The sequence below is a fragment of the Gopherus evgoodei genome, chromosome 4 (assembly GCF_007399415.2).
Source record: "Gopherus evgoodei ecotype Sinaloan lineage chromosome 4, rGopEvg1_v1.p, whole genome shotgun sequence".
Classification (NCBI taxonomy): Eukaryota; Metazoa; Chordata; order Testudines; family Testudinidae; genus Gopherus; species Gopherus evgoodei.
The window spans coordinates 48387837-48409366 of record NC_044325.1 but is presented as its reverse complement, the minus strand read 5'-3'; the positions used below and the strand labels follow the sequence as shown (position 1 = coordinate 48409366).

The 21530-nt window shown below is 38.2% G+C and overlaps 1 long non-coding RNA gene across 1 annotated transcript; it reads right to left on the bottom strand.

Moving 5' to 3' along the window:
- Positions 1-320: 320 nt before the first annotated feature.
- LOC115649982 lies at positions 321-20656 on the bottom strand. The gene is made up of 4 exons (XR_003999975.1): positions 20491-20656; positions 18967-19034; positions 7744-7816; positions 321-804 (listed from the first exon to the last, which is right to left on the bottom strand). It is a non-coding gene; the product is annotated as an uncharacterized LOC115649982 (long non-coding RNA).
- Between the last annotated feature and the right edge of the window lie 874 nt (positions 20657-21530).

Genomic DNA, 21530 nt, shown 5'->3' with positions numbered 1-21530 from the left:
AATTAATCCCATCCCCAAATTCCATTCACTTTTTGCAATAAGGTTGGCTTCATTCATAATAGTTAGATACATTTACAACTGAAGGGTAGAAATTTTCTTAACATTATTTGTTTTATTGTCCCAGAGATGAAGAGCAGTAAACAGCAAGCAGATAATAATCACTTAGCTTAGACTGAAGAATACACATCAGGTTTTTTTAAAGCTCAAGAAAAAAAAAAGATACTCCCTTTAAGCATTTTTAGCACAAGATTTTTGTCTGATACACCCTGTAACGTTCCGATTAAAAAAAAAATCTGAAACAGGAAATCTGTGTTCTCAACATTTTATAAATTTACAAATATGTTCAAATTATTTTCTCACAATGAACAAACCGTGGACAGTCCAAAATTTTAAAAGGAATACATTTTTAAAACAAGTATATGTCTGAGAAGATTGGTAATAGTAACCTGTTGGCAGGCTTTATGTTTTTGCCATAAAATTGGATTGTAATCAACCTTTTAAAGAAGCTTTGTTGGCAGTTCATTGCCCCAGTGAACTGCAATGTGAAGATATTTGCTGTATCATTTTTTAATTAAAGAACCTGTACAAAATAATAAATGTTGCATACCTGTTTGAAGTATATGATGCAAAGAGTATGAATAATTAAGATAAGCACCTTGTACACTACAGACTAATGATAAACTCCATCAAAATAAAAATTGTTCATGAAATATGATGCGTCCCACTGAAAAGTAAGTGCCCTTGCCTAAACCTGTAACAAGTAAACTCTTCAGTCTCCTCTGGACCAGGACATTGGTTGAATAGCTGAAATAGGAGGAGAGAATCAGATGCTGTTTAAAGGCATTAAGCAAAGTGTTAACTTAGCTCAGGATTCAGTTAATATGAAAATAATTATTATAATGTTGCACTTCATTATTTGTAATGCATTAAATGGAGCATTTTACAGAAGACTTCTCAGAACAGAAAGACAGTTATCTCTTGTATAGTAAATAGAAAAAGTACATTAAAATTACAAATCTTTATTCAAAGCAATAAATGTGATTTGATGATTAAGACTAGATATTAATGCAGAAAATGCTAAACAAACAGGAATATGAAATACAATGTTCAGTGGTTTTAATCTCTGTTTTTATAGTGATAGTTTCAAATCTCTTTTAACTAGCTGATGGAAAGATTAACTGAAAGGCGTCTATATTTTGAATGACTAAACTGTATATTTTCTAGTTAATTTCTGCATCAAGAGTGGGAAATGTTTATTCTAAAGCTCAGATGGAGCATTGATGTGAGAAATGTTGCAAAGCATCCAGTGCTGACTGGAGCTAATTAACTTCGGTGCTCCAGTGTTGCTCTCATTTTTAAGCAGGAGAACACTACACAATACCTTTTATTTTGCTTTTCAATAGATTTTGCTTAAAAATAGATGAATTCAATATCTGTAGGGGTTTTGGGTTTTAGTTTTGATGTTTTGAATTTGTTTTTTCTTTACAAATTTTCTGGAAATTTTTCTTTGATTTTTTTTTTATAGAACACATTACAATTTATGCTTAAACAGAGTGTTAAATCAGTTAAATTAATTATATTGTTGTATCATTTCATAAATATCTTGCACGTTCTACAGTTCATAATTGCATTCCCAAACTACAACTAAATTCCTCTTTAAAAGTTATGCATCAGAGATAATGTGAGAGCGTGCAATAACACCCTCCCCCCATAGGTTCTGTGGTGTTAAATTTCTTTCTTCTCCTATATCAAGCTAATCTTGAGTCAGAAATACATACACATCTCCTAAAACACTTGATTCTGTATATAAGTAGATATAGATAAATTCAGGGTGTTGGGAGTTGGAATATTGTAGTGTGGTTTCAATGCTTTAGAGACAGGCAGTTTTTTACTTTTAAATCAGATTGTTTTTAAATGTCTGACCTGTGAAGTGCATGAAAGTTTACGATTTATTTTTGCCAATGTTGCTGAATTTTAAATCACCAGAGAAAGGGGAGTACAATGAATTTTTGGAGTCTGATGTCATAAGAGATTTGTGTATTGAGTTTAGCTTCTTAAGTGAGAAAGGTAGGAAATTAATCAGACTCTAAACTCTTTACTGTTTGTACTGCTTTTTTTTCAATCATATTTAATGCTCTTTTTACCTTAGGAACACTCATACATAGAGACAAAAGTGTACATTCTTAAGGAAAAACAACATTAAATAATATGAATGAAAAGCAACACATTTTTTTTAAAAGAGATGCATAGAGAAAGGCTCTTTGATGTTTATAAACCCACTGACCAGCTGCAAATTTAAGCATCAATTTTGGGGTGCCACTTTCCAAGATTTTATCTGTCTCAGAACAGCAACTTAATTTTTCTACCCTGTTCCTACATTGCCACACATGAAAACTGTTAGAAGCAGAGATGGGGCAAGACGTTGAAAACCAGAAAGCATAACAACAGTGGGACTTTAAAATACAGTAACAGTTCAGCTTCTGTGACATTAAGGGATGACACAGGAGTCTTTCCATTTACATCCATGAGAGTTGCTCACATCTTAAATCCTTCAGCCCTTTTGAGGGCTTATACTGTCATTAATCTGCACACAACACTGTCACTGCCAGTGAGTTCTATACATTGGTGATTATATATGTTCCTCTGACTTACTTGCAAACAATGGATGCCTATTACAAAACCTGTCTCCAAATTCCACACACAAGGTAAAACTGCCCATATGGTGTGCAGCCATTCCAATGCACAACACAAAAATAGTCTTCACCAAGAAGTCACAAGAAAGCTCCAAACTCCAAAATGGAGGCTGTGCACTTATGAATTGTGGGAGGAGTCAGGACAAAGTCAAAGTACTACATACGCTAACTTGAACAGAACTTGGGTCTCCTTGATCAATCTCCTTCTTCCACCATCATGCCTCTCAGCCAACCATGCATACCCTGTGTCCCTATGAAATCATGCCTCTATAAAATGGAATTAAAGCTGAGGGACCTTTTCAGGCTCAGCATCAGTAGCAGTGTGCTCTCTTTCCTTCTTTCTTTCATTCTGTTTCCCTGCTTCTGATGCTTTCAGGGCTTTTTAGATCCAAGAGAGGAGGGATAATCTTGTGGTTAAAGCATTGATGGGACTCAGGAGAGCTGGGTTCATTCCCCAGTTCTTCTGTAGATTTCCTGTTAGACCTTAAGAAGTCACTTAATCACTCTGTGATTCAGTTCCCCACCTGTAAAATGGAAATAGTAATACTCCTTTTCTCCCACTGGTTGTTATGTTGGGTGGGGATGTTTCTCACTGCGTATGTTCAGTGTCTCTAGGTGCTACTGTTATGTGGATAATTTTTACTTAATTTATTTCCCTTCACACACAATAGTGCAGAACATACTATGGCTGTAAATGTGTCAGTGGGATGTCAAACTCATTCCGTGAAGAGGGTAGAATTTTATTTTCAATTAGGGTCAGTAGGCCAGTGTGTCATTTTAGGATACATATATCTCTGTGTCATTAGCAGAATGCCTGCTGAACTCAACGGGAGGTTTGCATGAAGATCAGGGTAGAATATGGTGTGAGATAGTAATTAAACTTTTAGTTCATCATTCTGTAACAAAATGTTCTTACCTTTATGAACACCTTTATTTCTGCCCTTTCATTCTTCTTCCTTCCCCATGCTCCTTTCTCTCCCTCTTTTCTATCTCTCTGGTTTCCTCAGTTTTTTCCTCTTTTTCTTTTCTGTAGTAACTCCAAATTCCCCGTACCACTCCCCTGATCACTTCCTTCTCGCTTCCTTCCCCTACTCTGTCTCTCAAAATTATCAGCAGCAAAGTATAATGTTGACATAGTGGTGACATCAGGCTTTAGCATTAATATTGCAATGAAGTTCACGTTTCCTATAGTCATTGATTCAGGCTCTCTGCATAGATTTATACTCTTTTCACTTTTAGAAAGTTTGCTTCACATCCATGAGAACTAGAAACAGCCTAATTCTGTAAAATATAAATATAGGATTCTGTACAATTTGTATATGTCCTGTGGGTCACATAAATACATCAAGTGAGCCAGATCTGGCTCGCAGGTCACTTGTTTAACACCCTTCTGTTCTCCAAACTAACCAAAGTATCTCCAAACTAACACAAGTCTAGAACTGCTCTGTCTTGAAGTACTTCAAAGCAGAGCATACCTTTTCCATTTGAAGTACCTCTTGTGACAGGTTCGGTCACAGAGACTCCCCTCAAGACTGTCACTCGATGTCTGGTATACCAAGCAGGCAGCACCAGAGGACACCCCCCTCCAGTCCAGAAAAGCAAATACAGTACAGTACAATACTATGTTAAATGTAAACAACTAAAAAAAAGGGGAAAAAGTTTAAAAAAAAGATTTGACAAGATACAGAACCTGTTTCTGTGCTTATTTCATTTAAATTAAGATGGTTAAAAGCAGCATTTTTCTCCTGCATAGTAAAGTCTAAACTAATTAACCATCAGCGAGACAGGAGACTAAACTAAATTGATTGAGTTTCAGACATCTTTCACTATGACATGTTTTCCAGACCTTAAATCATTCTTGTAGCTCTTTTCTGAGCCTCTTCCATTTTTTTCAAAATCCTGTATGAAGTGTGGACACCAGAACTGAACACAGTATTCCAGTAACTATCTCATTAAAGCTGTATACAGAGGTAATACCACCTCTCTACTCCTGTTTATACATCCAAGGCTCACACTCATCCTCTTAGCTACAGCATTGCATTGGGAGATCATATTCAGTTGGTTATCTACCATGACCCCTAATCCTTTTCAGTGTCACTGCATTGCAGGATTAGATGTGTCTATTGCATTTCAGTCTAAACAAGCTAGACATTTTTCTCCACTGAACATGTGAAAGCCTTGGAAACCAAACCATATTGAAATATTAACTTATTGTCTTTGTCAGTGGGTGCTGAAAGTGGAACCCCAGTATGATTTGTTATAAACACTACTTTCAATTGTACTGTAAAAACATGTTTAAATGACAATACATATTTTAAAAGCCTTTCAGATTCCTTTAGCAAATTTTATATGTTTTGCTGCTTGACTAGGACAGAGGTGGATTGTACAAGGGACAACAAAACAGAGGGCATTACAATAACTGTGATGCTGGTTGTACTTTCAGTGAAGGGAGTAAAATACACTGTTTTAAAGGTAGCAGGTAGCAAAAAAGAGTTTTAATTGTGTCAGACATAGGATGGTTTTGTTCCCAGATAGCAGGTGAAGTACACAGGAAGAAGTTCCTCATACTATGGGAAGATTTCATAACATGATAGAATCATAGGACTGGAAGGGACCTCGAGAGGTCATCTAGTCCAGTCCCCTGCACTCATGGCAGGACTAAATATTATCTAGACCATTCCTGATTGGTGTTTGTCTAACCTGCTCTTAAAAATCTCCAGTGGTGGAGATTCCACAACCTCCCTAGGCAATTTATTCCTGTGCTTAACCACCCTGACAGTTAGGAAGTTTTTTCTAATGTCCAACCTAAACCTCCCTTGCTGCAATTTAAGCCCATTGCTTCTTGTCCTATCCTTCTCCTTGTAACAACCTTTTATGTACTTGAAAACTGTTATCATGTCCCCTCTCAGTCTTCTCTTTTCCAGACTAAGCAAACCCAGTTTTTTCAATCTTCCCTCATAGGTCATGTTTTCTAGACCTTTAATCATTTTTGCTGCTCTTCTCTGGACTTGGCTGCATCCTTTGCATTTTTCTATTCCTCCAAGTTATGCATCTACTACCTAGAATACTTGTATAATTCTGATGAAAATTCGATTGATTGAAAATGCATACTGTAGGTTTAGAAGAAGATACCGATTACAGCTGTGAAGGGATTGGATATGGACTGCTGGACCCTCAGGTGCACCTCAGGACTGCTCATTGTACCTGAGAGGATGGGACAAAGGTGGCTTTCCAGCACCTTTTTTCCCCTAATCCTTGGGGCTGCTAGTGCCAGTTCAGTCCAGAGCCAATTTAGAGCACTCCTAGGGCAGCTGCAAATTGCACCTGCTTGTAACAACCCCCTAGCACCATTACTACAGGGAGGATTGCTAGAATAGAGTGTGCTCTGACTATGCCAGCTTTATACCATTCCGGAATTTTCTGTGCTTAGAGCACCTTGAAGTCCCTTTTGTGCCACTGGAAAAGCACAAAGGGAACGTGGTATAGTCAGGGTTTTATCACAGAAGATTTTCCAAGCAGAGTGGACTCGACTCTGCCTTTCCAAGAACTGTTTAAGTTTGAGGCCCAAATTATACGTGATTTACAGTCAAGTCAATGAGATTGTCAGGGGAATATTTTGTCCTTAAGTGTATGAATCATTTATGGTAATCCCAAAAAGCTAACACGGGTTTTCCATAGCACTGAAAATGAGTCTTGGGACAATGACTTTTCATTTAAGATTCTCACATGCAATTTTATTTTTGTATAATTGCATGGAGGGGGGAAGGTCCCAGTGGCTGGGCTCCAGCCGAAGCCCAAACATGTACACTGCAACTAAACAGCTCTGTAGCCCGAGCCCTGTGAACCTGAGTTAGCTAACACAGACCAGCTGCAAGTGTTTAATTGCAGAGTAGACGTGCCCTTACTGTATGCTGCTAATTACCAAAAGTGGGCTGAGAGAGGATATGCACATTGAAGCTGAAGAACTGATTACCACAGGATATCACTGAGACCATGAACATAGTGGGATTCAAAAAAGTACTCGACATACATATGGATAAAGATTTCCCCTCTAGGCAGATTATTCCATAATTATCAACTCTGGGGCTTCTTGCACCTTCCATTGAAGCAACAGGTACTAACCATTGTTAGAGAAAAGGATACTGAACTATATTGACCACTGGTCTGATCTGACCTGGCATTTTCTGTATGACCTATTCATTAAGCCTAGCCATTGCCCTGGGGATAAATTTTCTTATAAACTTGCCAAAATGCTTATCTGCACATCTCCATCACTCCCATGCTTCTTCTGCAGCACCTATAGTACCTGCATTTTTGTCTTAGGAACCTTTATTTGTAATACCCTGCTGTTCCCTCTGACCTAACATCTGCACTATAGGTTTTGAAGCTGATGTCTTTTACTGTGGCCCATCTTTGAAGCAAGAGCTAGCAGTTTTTTGCAGTTGTCACAAATAGCAGGTCTGGAGAAAGAATGTTCTGAATACTCTTATAGCATCCTAGTATTCCTCCCATCCCTAGGACTAGTGTGAATTCCACCAAAAGTTCTCTTGTACTGACACAGAAACAAATCCAACTAGGATTTATCTTCCAGAATGAGGTGGGCAGAGCTTTCCTGTCTGAAGAAAGGGCAGCCAAAGTGAAATAAGCTGTAGAGGAAATCGAAAGTCTTCAGCACTACTTCGGTGTATCTGAAGCTGCTTGTTTTTCTGGTGTCCTATCTCAAGGCAAGTACCCTTCTGAAGCCAGCATATGTTTCTGATAAAATAGAATCCACTGGACATTGCTCTGCTTGTTATGGTGGCTGTGGTACTCAAACTGACAAAATGGAGCTTCTCTGTCTAGTCTCCAGTGGATGATGTTGACCACAGATACAAATCTCTCTGGTTGTGGCATGCCACAAGTTTAGGAGAAATTATCCTAGCCAGAGTCAAAGCTCCATCCCATCCTTCTATATCTAAAAGCCATATGAAGAGCCCTCTTTACCCCCAAGGGCGTTCTCTCAGGTAAGCCAGTCCTAGTCCAGACAGAGAACACAACATGTGTAACCTACCTGAACGAACAAGGGAGAACAAGGAGCCCTTGCCTCCTGTCTGAATACAGGCTTCTGCACGCCTGCCAACATTCTGTAGCAAAAAAGGATAGACTGTAATTGCATATATGTTCATAAATTCAGGCAAAACCTATTAAAAGCATATGACTTCCCACTTCTAAAGTTTTATGATAACAAAACCCAGGCATGGAGAGAGATCTGCATGCATTTCCATGAATTTTTCCAGTCTCATTCTCATGTTTTTTTCATATTGACATATCCTAAGAGAGTGGGAGAATTGGGGCATGTTAACATTAACCCTAATGTAGTGCTCACTTAAACTAGATTAACATCAAAAGTAAATGTAGAAATATAAAACCATTTCTACGACTCTCTATTGGTGCGCTTAGAACAACATCTTAAGGCTGTACATTGAGAAGTCAAAGATTTAAAAAAAAATGTATTTCCATAATTTGTATAGCAAAAGAGTGTGATGCCTCTGAGATGTATGTCTTCTGAGAAAGTTTTGAGCATCTGGATTTAGCGCAGATAAATTATTATAGAAATCAGAGAAGCAGAAGATAGCTTTAGAACACTTTAGTTCCAGGGCTATTGCTTAATACAAACAAATCATTCTCTATTTCATGTGAAATGCCCTGCACTGAGTCTATAAACCCAGCACTAGTAAAAGCAATAGATTAGTCACATTTCACATTAGACAAAAAAGCAGTAGTCTACTGGGAAAAGCAGTAGACGTGGCAGATCTGCTTCTATATCACTAGGCTGAAAGCTGTCTTATATCCCTAGGGCCTGTTGCTTCAAAGGAAAGGTAAATCATATTAAGCAGCATGAAGTACTGTCTAGAGTATAGGGTAAAACTTCTCTGAGTGACACAGCAGTGTCTGCTATGAATAGAGCTGTTCACATCCCTGATTAATCCTGAAATTCTACACCTGGTCCTCAGACATTCAGGGTGGGATTTTCAAATACACTTGAGATGGCCTAGCTCTGCCATTGTGACTTTTGTCATTGACTCCAATGAAAGCAGAGTTAGGCCAAAACTGAGAATTTTTTAAAATTCCATCCTCACCCTTCTTCAATGGACATATTTTTGATCACATAGTCTTTGGGGTTTTGTACCATGTAACCTCCCTCTCCATTCCAAAGGTAGCAACAACAACAACAAAAATTCTGGTCAGAAAGGACAAGTGTCATGCCTTGTGCATGAAGCCCTGGTGTGCAGATTGTACTTGACTGTCCATGGACAAAAATGTCCACCTTCTGCTCACTAGTTGTCCAAATTAACTTGACTTATTACCCTCCTTACACAATGAAGAGGTAACCCACACATTTCACAGTAGGACTATTGTTCAGCCTTACTGTATTTGAAAAAAATAACGCCTCTCTATAGATGAGCGACCGCTATAAAGATCAAAGTAAATTGTGGACTGAGCTTGCTCATGTGGGGCCTGATACACTGTCCTTTAACTATAATGGACCTTGAACAAGATCCCTGGATAACGGACTTTTTTTTTTAATCTGTAATGTTATTTCTCTGATGACATAAGTTTTGTCCACTTTACACTCCCCTTGCACCACACACACACCTTGTTGTGCTATTGATTTGTGTTTGATGCCCTTCTTGTTTCAACTGTCCCAGCTATGCAAAGTATCCTTATTTGTATTATATCTCTTGTAAACCTGGGCAAATAACATATTAGATTTCTCCCCTATTATTTAAAAAATAATGCACACTTTGTTGGACATTATTGTCATTACCATTATCTAGCTGGCTGTAGTCTCTTGGTTAACACTTGTCCTGCCCCTGGATTTAATCTTGCTGTTATTAACTTGCAATGCCATAAGTTTCAATTTCCCTAAGTCACTGTGGAGCTTTTGCTTTGCTATCTCTGCCTTCTCATCAGCTGTTCCTTTATTTTGCAATCTGTGAATATTCCATCTAAAGTACTATGGCAGCTGCTGGTGAGGCTAGGAAGGGAAGGGGGCTACCGCCACTGGAAGATGCTTGGATTCACACCCCAAGAGATCCCTCCGTTCCACTGCTCACTCATGCCTATTAAAGCCTGGCATGAAACTCATTAAGCTGTGGACTGAGCTGCTTTCAGCTAAGAAATATCATTTAGAGGCAAGAGAAATTGTCCGTTCTTTCGAGATGGCACAAAGAGAAGGCATTTCCCTGCATTCTCCACTATTTTAATAAGAACAGTTTCCTTGGCATCAAAATGAGTAGATTCGGGGCACCCCATTTTCAGCAGAGAATGCGCTTGGGTCGCACCGTTTTATTTTCCTGTCTGATACACATTGTGGGGTAAATGATCCACACACACATCATTATCTGAGAAGACTGAAGAGGAGTTTATCCTGCAGAGATATCAGGGTGAAGTCAGGGTGAAGCTCCCTCATTAAAGGGAAATTGTGTCTGTGTTTATGAACCAAAGAGGAAAAATACAAACGGGGGGGTCACTCCAGGTGCAGGAAATAAATGAAAGAATAAATCTATTACAAATAATCCGCGAGCCTGGCTCCAGATTGTGATTTCTGCGAAGAATGAACAATCGCCAGGGGAATATCACCCTCGCAGGCTTGAAAGCGGCAGAGCTGGAGTTCTCAGCACACACCGGAAAGGACTTTATCAGACCAACAGTGGGAGGCCTTGGAGGCAAAGTTGATGAGCAAGATGTGAGGTCTTTTGCTTTCCCACCGTAGGGCTCAGTCCCGCACTTCTGGGTCAGGAGAGTGATTGCAAATCAATAATCAGCAGCTTTTAGATCCTATCATCTTGTCCCCTGCACTGAAGCCCAGGCTGAAATGTCCCGCTCAGCACAGCTTAATGGGTCTCAATACTGCGCACGGGTTATTGTCATTTATTGTAGACTACACTGGGGAACGGACGCGATGGTGTGCAGAACTGGAGCACTGAAATCGCTGCCAGCCAATTATTCTGGGAAGCTCCAAGTGTGACAGGTTCCTGCCACCATCAAAGGCCAGAGAGGAGGGAAGAGAGTGAGGGAGGTCGATCAAAGGGAGGGGGGGAGTTGGGGGCCGGCTGTGCTGTGCTGGTAATGGGTGTTGGGCCAATTGTGATGCAGGAAACTTGCATTAACGTCAAAGGGCGCTTCAAATCAATAGGAGTTTTACCACTGACTTGAATGGGAGCAGGATCGGGCCCAAAGCCCCTTTGCTACTGGGCAAATGACACCAACGGAAAACGATCCCAGTGGGTCAAGGGAAGGATCGCAGTATTTAAGAGGAGTAACACGACTTTGGGGGATCCCTTTCGTATTCAGGGTATTAACTGGTAAAGGGTTTCTGAAACGATCTAGACTTGATCAAGATAATAGGAACCGCTTCAATTTAAGAGTTATGTTAATGTTAGGAACAGAGGCTATTTAAAAACTATAATTATAATCATGATTATTATTAAAAAGAACCATTCACAGTCTAGCGGTGCAAAAACGGAACCCAAACACAAAGAAATTGTCACTCGGGTAAAAGAATATTCACAAGTGTCATTTTGCAGCAGCCCTTCCCTTCCTACCCACCCACACGCTTTTTAGAGCCCTAAATATAAAAGAATTGGACAATCACAAACCAGTGCCTCGGTTTGTAGGTCTGTTTTTTAGATAAGTCACAAGAACTATAGTATTTAACCTAATATCTAACTTTAGAAAGGTAAACTGTCCCATCACGTCTCAGGCAATAGCAGTAAACAACTAGGAACACAAATGTGGTAGCTTAACAGTATTTTCTGCGTCTCTTACAAACCGATCACAAACTCCAGCAATTAATAATTTTGACAAAAACAGATCGTGGACCCAGTGCTGCAATCCGTACGCTGTTTTGCCTCCCTAAGAATAGAAGTATCGGACACGTATATTTGCTCTGAGATTTTCTTTCTTAGGCTTGTACCAGATCCCTTTGGTTATAGTGATATAACGTGCAGAATTGAACTGAAGTTTGAATACTTGGTTTAGAAATGGTGAAAATACAAAATGCATTCGCCCGATGGACCGTACTGTTACTTCGCCTTGTTTTGGGGTTTTTTTTCCTGCGTTTTCCTATTAAATTCTGCACACAGATGTCGACAAGTGGTTTGCAGTGTAAAGAGTCGAATAAAGGAGCAATTATTATCAAATTCAAAGTTTAAAAAAAATCTGTAACGCCTTAGGGATATCACTTTTAAAATGCCCCAAAATATTCTGTAGCTTTTTAATTGAAGTGAACAAAGTGCAACAAATCCGAACTCAAATATGATTGCATTGAGATTAGGCTCTAATTGCTTAAGGTTCAGGTGGAATCTGCAGGCTAAAGCCTATAGGACCAATCTGAATTTCACAATCATTCTGTCAAAAGCAAAGAGATGAGAGCCCACACGCTTCCTAACAAGTCATTTTTAACAGTTACAAGCTTCTTACAAAGACCACACAGGGAGTCTAAGAGATGCAAATCTAATCCTTGGTCATTCTACAGGCCTTCAACAAAGATGTGCTAAAGCCTAATAGAAAAGAAATCAGTTCTCTGTCACCAGCTCCTAGTAAAATCTATTAGAGAAAGTACAGATCTTGTATTTACAGCAGTTGCTTTTAAAGGTTAAGGACAAGTACATATAAAAGATATTAAAATGTTCCTGTGAAATATTTAACAAAACCTATCAATTATCTACTCATTTTATTCCTAAACATGCTTTGATATTTTAGTTTGTATTCATTGGACAAAGGAATTATTATTTTTCATCGATCTTAAATACATTGAATACAAAAGTAGAAAATAAATTTCATATGATAGAGAAATACGGCAGGGGTTTAAAAAGAACATTTTATTTTAAAAAGACATCCAGCTCCAGAGTTCATGTACATTACTACTACAATAGGAATTCATTGCAGTCAAAATTCCTGGAGAAAATCATCGCTAAATTGGTATTTTGATTAATACTCGGAATACTATATGAAAAGCGTCAGAGGAGTGGATTTTTAAAACAAGTCCTAAGTCGAGCTGAATAAAGTGAATCGGCTGTGTGTGACTGAAAGACGTGTATCAACAACATCGTTTTCAGTCCCCTTTCGCTTGAAAAGTTTTGTTTCTAATTAAATAGATTCTTAGCGCTCTCACTTTCTCTCTTTATAGAATTACTTATTATCGCCTGACAAATCTTATATTGATTGTATATGACTTACTATGGCATGTTTTAAACCATGCAAATAAGCTCACACAGAGATATAATCATATATCCACATAATATATGTTTTCATCTTGTTTCCAGAAAATCTGTATCATCATGGAAGGGTTTTTATTTTGTTTGGGTTTTTTGTTTTGTTTTGTTTTACTTGTTCAGCTTTCTAGCCAGTATTTTAAAAGTTCAGTGTTTTTCTTTTGTAAGACCTTTCTGTATTCCTCCGGCTAACTATGACTCTCAATAAACCATGATCAAATCTAGTATGTAAGTAAATAGGAAGTCAGTCCTGCAGTGCATAGGCAACACTCCCTTTGGATTAACGTGGATTGTTGCCTGTGCAAGGACTACAGGATGGGGTCTTATATTACTCCTTGAAAAAAAAATCAATGTCAATTTTATAAATTAGTAATATTCACTTGTTGATGGATTGCACATGGATATATAAAACAAGGTATAATATTCATAAAGGGAGTTAATGTGCTATATGTGTTTAAAGAAATAAGTGTGGCATAGTGCATGTTACACACAATAGGTGTTGTCTTTGAAAGCTAAGTCAGACTGTTTTGATCAGAACCCAGTTTTCAGTACCTAATTTAAAATTTGGCTTTGAACAATATTAAGCTAAGATAGCTCCATAACCGTAATAATAAATGAACAACCGTCTAGGCAACTCGGATCACTGTCAATTTCCTTTTCCTACCTATTCTTCGATTTGGGGATGGGGAAGATTTAAAATGTGCCATAAAAATGTACAATGACCCCAAAAGGAAAAGCAACAAAACAGTATGAAATCTACAAGAAATAACTAGAGCCCAATCCTTCTCCCTGTACTCCCTTTGCATTTCCATGGGACAACTCCCGAGAATAAAAAGGAGCTGGATCTGGACCATAAACTGACTTTTCCTGAGCAGAATGGTGGCTTTTCCCCCCCTCTCTATTGCAATTGGGGCGAATGGATGAGGTACCAGCCCATATTTTGAGGTGTAGAAATTGCTCTTACGAATTTATACCATGTAACTTTCATCTGGCTCTTGTGAAAAAAAATTTCATAACTCAGAAATTAATAATAAAATTAAATGGTGTCGTCTCAACTGTCTGCGCAAAGCTGGTAAATGGCACCTGTCTTGCACAGGCAACTTTACTTTTACTGCATTTTGCTGCTACTGCATATTCTCATTTGCTCACACACCTCCCCGGCCCGCTACTTTTCTTACTGTATTGACTCTCTACAAATAACACCGGGAGCTACTGAAGTGTGAAAGGCTTTTAGTTTTAAACGTTCCTGCCAATCGCTGTAGGAAGTTCTCGGCTCAAATTCCTTTTAATTTGTATTTGGAAATCCTGGAAATGTTCTTAATAGTGACTTTGGACAGTTCTTCCGAATTAAACTCTACGTAATTAAGAAGGAGCTGACCTAAATACATTGGGGGGCACCATTTGGCCCCTGCATCCACAATAACAAGGAGAGTAAGTTCATCCATAAGCTGCAAAGCTGACCCTGCCCCGAGGTGACCTCCCTCCAGTTACATCGCACGTTTGTCTGAATGTAGAAGAGAATGTTAGGTATCATGTTGAATCAATGCCTGGAAGTCTAGACTCCTGGAATAAAGAAGAGATTCGTCACGCTAATACTTCGTACAGGGTATTTCAATAAAATGATTAATAGCCTGCAGCGTGTCAAGAACAACAAATTCAGTGTCATGGGGCCTCCACCCAGAGGGCGTTTGGCCTGAGTGAAAAATGCAGGATCTGATCCTAATTGGGAAGCTCACTCTCAGCAGATTGGAATTGATAAGTATGAAATAATATTTGAAGGAAGCTTACGTCTCTTCGGTGACTAAAATGAAAACATCTGCTCACATTTACAGCATCAGCTACAATGAAACTTTAAAATAATGCACTTAAAATACAACTAATGTCAGAAATATGATTCTGTAGGTCGGAATCAAAACAGAGGAGAAACGTTTCTAAAGATAATGTGGCAGGTTTTGGTGTGTAGAGGCTGAGAAGTGAAAAGGCAACCAAATTAACTCCAATAGCAATTTGTGAAGTTGTCCTTCCTGTCCACACTTGAATCCCTTTTCGTTACTTATTCTTAGTAGGTGGTTTAAATGTAGTATCAGAGGGAAATACAAAAACATCTGAATACAGCGCTCTTGCTTTTACTACGTCGGTCCATGTATTTATCACTGCTCCGGCTTTGACAGGAAACAGAGGTGATAGTAAAAGATAAAATCAATAATTGTTAAAGATGGCTGGGTTCTGTTTTAAGCAACTATGTAAACCCATCCATTATCGAGTGAAATTTGTGTGTAATATATTGAACGTAGGTAATAACAGTATTTATCTTTTCCACAGTAAATCAGCTTCTTAGAAGGTTACATTTTCAGGGCTGATTTTTCACTTCCTAGTGGTGGAGAATAAAATTGTGTGTATATCAAAGGGGGTGGGAGTTTGAAGAAAGCAGGGGTGCTGAGTCCAGAACTTAGTATGGTATTTTAGCTGCAATTAGCAAGTGTCTCCCATAAAACTTATCGCAGAAATAGTTAAGGGCTATGATCATCTCAATTCAGAGTCAAGATACCTGACTACAATAGACATTATTCAGTTCCCCCTGCCAAAAAATAACCCAGAAAAAATAAGATGTGTTATATCTTTTCAATTATGAAAGTGTTTAATTTTCTATTGGTTATATGCAGACAATCCTCAGCTCCCATCACTACTCCTGTCATAAATTATGATTACTGAGGTCCTGTAGGCCTCTTATCTTCTGGCACTTGAATAATGAGGGAGGAAAAAGCTATGCAGAACAGAAAATATTATCAGGTTTGTAAGATAACTCTCTTAAGAAGTGTTGGCGATGGGATGGGTAAACCTGGATTGTAATATGCCATTGAATCGGTGATGCCATATTAGGGTGTTATGTCTGTCTGGTTTTTACTTTCAGGTCGAAAAATTTTTGTTTGTTAAGAAATAAAATATATTGCTTTAAATTGCTAAACTTTTCACCTCGTAGCGAATAGCTGTAAGGTGAAAGAGTTTGTTTTCAGAGGCTTGACACAAACACAATAATAAAAATGACCTGTCTCTGGCAACTGCATCTCAGCTATTTCCAACAGTTGCTCCCTGTGCACTTATTCAGGCCCTGAGATTCACTGCCAGAACACTTAGCTACTGGCGCTGAGTATTTCAGAAGATTTTGTTTCTGAAGAGAACTTCATGTCTGTATCAGTCTAGTTTCAGCACGATGTGTCCTTTATACTTTTACATTTGTGTATAGTAGCTTCTATTTATAGCCCTGTGCAAATGTTCTTCATCCAGTCCTTACTTTAAAAACAAGTTAGCATGTTCCACAAAATCATTTACCCAGTGTACTCTTGATTAAATGACTGTTAACCCTAAGAGACTAGTAGGACAATCAACATGCTTTTTCAATCACCATTCTTTCTTGGTTCCCCCCGCCCCCTCTTTTTTTTTCCACCGAGGAGTCTAGCTGTGGGTTAGAGCTTTGCTTTCTAAAGCAATTAAGTCATATTTTCAAAAGGAATATTAGATTACAAATGCATCATGATTAAAGTATAATGTAAAAGGTCTGAAACTGGAAGAAAATATTTAGTGCTTGTCTACAGCTTCTATCACCTACCATCTACTCTGAATGCATTCTGTATCTTTCAGCATGTCCGGCTCTCATGATTGCAAATAGGCCTGTTTTCAAATGGAAATAGGACTTCCAAACTGATTATGTGTATTGAATCGGAATCACTCACTAGATCCTCTTGTTTAAAATGTATTGAAAAAAGGATGATGGCTGCAGACCTCTGTAACCAGCTCCTTCTCATCTCAGGGAGGTCGATCTATTTTGCAACTTTTTGCCATTTGAGAATGTTTCAGCTAGATAATTGCGTTATTATTGTATAAGGGCGGTACGCTGTTACACAAATACCCCCAACCCTCCTCCCCCACTACCAACTCATACACTCCAACTACCCTTCTCAACCCTAACCCCACAACACCCACCCACCCACCCATCCAGCACCACCACCAACCTCCCCAACACCGACACACACTCATCACACCTTCAGCTGCCACCCCCCATCTGCCACAACACACCCGTTCCACTTCTACCCCTAACCTCACAAACGCACAGGCTGCACCCCGACCTCACAACAGCCACAAAAATGCGGATTCCACCACAATAGCTCTAGCACCCCACCACTTCGTCCCCCAAACAAACTCGCAAAGCACACACTATTCCATCACTCCTTCCCCTAAACTCCACACACACAGAATGCGGTGCCCAGCTTTTCAGCCTGGGCTCTGCTTCTCGACCTACGTTACGCTACATTATTCCAGGACAACACACACGCGTGTGTATGTGTGTGTGAGAGAGAATGATCCATTGCTCACACACTGAATATTGAAGATGGTTTCCATTCGAAGGATCCTTCCAGAGATACGCGATGGCAGCTTTCAGACAAGTTATATTTTCCAGAGAATAACCAATTAAAATACAGAATGATTAAAAGATTGAAAATAGCTGGAATTGGCAGAGAGCATTCAATTCCCAGTAAACTAAATGCCTTGTGCATGTGATAGATATTTTAATGCCCCCCCCCAAATTCAGAAACAAGATACTTTGTATCACACACGTAGGTAACTATACTATAAATATAAAATGATTCACGTTCTGTTAAGAAGCGGTAGAGGCCATGCCTAGGTCCTAATTTTTAACAAAAATCTCAAGCATATTCATTTTTGAAAGTGTGGTTTTCTTTTGAAGGACAGAAATACACGCCAGGGAGTAAATAAGCAGTTACAAGATTAAGGCGTATGTAGCAAAATGCTGGTAGCACGTTTGCGTCTTCTTAGCTGTCCGGATAGAATTAAAATAGCTAGAAATGGGCCAGATTGTGATGGTTTTACTCACTCACCTAATCCCATTGAGTTAAATTGGATTACTTCCGTGAGTCAAACCAGCGGGATTTAGGCAGGACTGTACTGTTATCAATGTACCTGAGCACATTTTAGTCCCATGAAAAAGTATTCAAATCGAAACATTTGTCAGCTATTAACTTTTAACAGACGACAGTGCTGGGGTAGTTGTAACCTGCCCACTTTGCTTCAACAGGAGAATTCACACACTTTTTTTTGTTAGGAGGCACAGCTGGTGTGTTTATTCGGGTGTATCACTTCCTTCTTTTTTTAGCACACTGTCTAGGAAAGGGAAAGTCTGTTTAGTTAATGGGCAGTGTTCTTCATAAACCTTTCTCTCTATAACTTCAGTACTAAGCAATTGTTGTATATGCTGGTCCATATACTTTTGATTACATTAGTCATAAGCATACTTAAATAGGATACCATGTTGTTAGCCATAAATAATATAAAGCATCACAATTAGAAGAAATTATTAATTGGATTTAGGATTGGTATATGCATTTGAGTAAAACAAATGATCAGCTTGATGTTTTTAATTCTCTCTTCCCCCTCCGCCCCCCTCCATATATGACAAGGAGTAAAAGAAGCTCTCAATTTATACTTTAGAATCTTCCATTGTAGTACCTGCAACAGTCCAGTCTAGAATTATTGGGCTTTTTTCCGTATTCCATAAATAAACAAATAAACAAACAAATTAATTAAATTAACAAGCTAAGCACTTTACATACAAAACTCCTTTGTTATTTATATTTAAGGCTGCATGTAGGTCACAATAAATTGAACTTCATTGAAAATTGTTACCACCCACTACTCCTGAAATCTGCCTGATCACCACATTAAATGAGCAAAGACTCTTTCAGAAGAGTTATTTCTCACTTTAGTGAAACTATAAATGGTGATAATTTTAAACTGGCTCCTACTTCCATTGAAGTCAATGACAAAACTCCCCTGGGTTTAAATGGGAGCAAAATCAGGCCCTCTATTCCATACTGAGGGATATGTTTTTAAAACATAGAGAAAACTTTGGCATACTATGTTTTAGCTGATGTTGAAGGCCTTTCATTTTGTGCTCCGTTCTGTTTTTATCTGGGAGATAAACCTCAGAAAACGATTACCTGTCAGGAGAAATGGAGTCAAATTTTTCCAAGCACACACTGAGGCTCGAGGTGTTTTAAGGACAAACCTTTTAAAAATATATAAAAATGTTCTTAGGTGCTAGAAATGATGAAATAATTTTAACAGTTTAAATAATTAACAATAGATGTTAGGGGGAAGAGGAGAAAAAATGAAAAAAAATCACAAATGATAATAAAAAAACCAACACCCCACCTTCACTTAACTATTCAGTTTTGTTTCAATGTAACATTTTCTTCAACTGAACCTGTTGGGTTCTAAATGCTCCAGAGATAAATCAGCTTGTCAGAGCAGCATCTATGCAGGTTGTGCCTAGTATTTATATTTTTTTAACTGTCCATGTTAAATACTCTTTTTTTTCTTTCTTTCAATAAAATAAACTGATTCAGAAAGAGAAGAACGCTAAGGTGGCTCTATTTTATTACTACCATGATTGATTGTATTATCTGTTTTAATAATAATACATATCTTAAGAAATCGGCATGTTGGGAGTAAATGATCAAAATAAAAATAGACACAAAAGTATATTATTTATAAGTGCTTCTGAGAAACAAAAAAAGTTTGCCAAACAAAAGCACTGAGAGAAACTCCAAAAGAGAGGCATCCTGGAGTTACATTATTAGGTCACTAACAAACTGAAATGAACTCAGCCACTTCAGCTGCACCTTTAATATGAAACAGAAAGTTTGTTCTTTCAAAGTTCCCAGGTGTGCGCATGTTTGGATGCTTTTAGCACAGCATTACTTGGGAAAATTCACTTTCTCAAAGAAAAAAGCCACTAGATCTTACTCTTTCCTTAGTTTTCTGTATTGAAACTATGCTGTCTTAATCTCTTATATACACATTTTCTGAATATCTAATCAATTAAGTGCTTCCCCGAGAAACACGTTAAGAACCATTGCAATTATAAAGCAAGGTACGGAAAGATATTCGCAGTTCTGATCAACAGAAAACAAGAAAACTTTTTAAGTGTAGCAAGATCATTATGTAAATTCTTTTGCTAGGGAGATGCAACCCCCCCCCCCGTTGATTAAAAATCACATGAATAGCCCCAGTGTGTTTATCAAATAGAAAAATATTTTTTAAAAGTATATTAGTCAATTTCACATATTGATGTTAATGTGAGATACGGACGTAATTATTAAAACTGCTTAAATATTGCTAATTACATTGTACATATTTTTTAAAATTAAACATACTACTTTAGAGAAGTTTATATATGGCAGCTTAGGTCAATGAAGTCATACTCATAAAACTGGTTTTCATATCTTCACTATTATTATAAAAATGATCAAGTTTTTTTTAAAAGAACCGAACCTTTAAATCTAAGCTTGAATCTCAGAACTAACGTTTTCCATTTTAGGTTTTCGGCATGCTCAGTTACTTTAAGCATTAAATAGTATTTTAATTTAATTTAAAGACAACACATCTTACTCACTTTCTTTATCCGAAACTGACCAGAAGCCTTAGAGAAAAAGACATAATATATAAAGCTTTGACCTTACCTGATCCCTAATGTGCTTGCAGCCAGAGACAACCAGATCTCATTTCGTGTTAATCATCAATTTGCCATAGAAGACAATATTTCTATCTTTGTACCCATTTGATACATATATACAATATTACCATTTACTTGTTGGGGGAGGGGGCAGTTTCGATGGGAATCATAAGAGGAACAGCTGGTCAGATAGAAAGATAGTGTCAACTTTGCTCCAAACATTGCCTTGAAAGGATTGAAATTCTTCAGGAGCCATTCAGTGTTTACCTCCAAGTTCCCTTTGTAAAAGCAGTCGCCATGAGTAGTTAGAATAGAGCTCACTCCCCAGCGAGGCCCTTTTACCTGCTGTCTGCAATAAAACTGCTAATATACTTTTTTTCTGTGGTGTCATTTTTAGAGCTGTCTCAGATTACATTGTTTGGGATCTGAACTTTAAACAACTAACTGTATTAGGATATGGAACTGCCTTTTGAACCAAAATGCAGGCAATACGCATCTAGATTAGCATCCCGATTGGTTTTCTCGTGTGTATAATAATCATCCCTGCACTGCTTCTTATTCTGACTGCAGGGAACAGAAATATCGTCTTGGCTCAGACCCCAAGATTGGAGATCCTTCTGATTGTGTTTCTTTCCGAGACTCCTCAGCTACTGGTGGTAAAAGGACGTTGGTTTGAAACAAAAATGCGTTCATACCGAACAGCAAATATGGCGAAGCCCTGATTTTTTTTCCTCCAGCCTGCTGTGCCACTACATCCACACACTTCATGGCACTCAAGCATGAACTCCTATTTACAGCAGGGAAAAAAATGCCCTCAGCAAATCTCTTACATCTATAGGCAGTGCTAGGGGGAGCGGAAGGAGGAAACAGCCATTCTTTATTAGATCTCTTTAACTACAAAAAATAGGTTTGGTGCCTGTGGTCTGATTTGTATATGTGATCGGAGACATTTTGGAAATGTATTTCTCTTCCATCATTTCAAAGATTTTAATCACTGTTCTAGCTCCCCCCGCACCCGCCTTTTTAACTTCCCAGTATTCGAGTTCT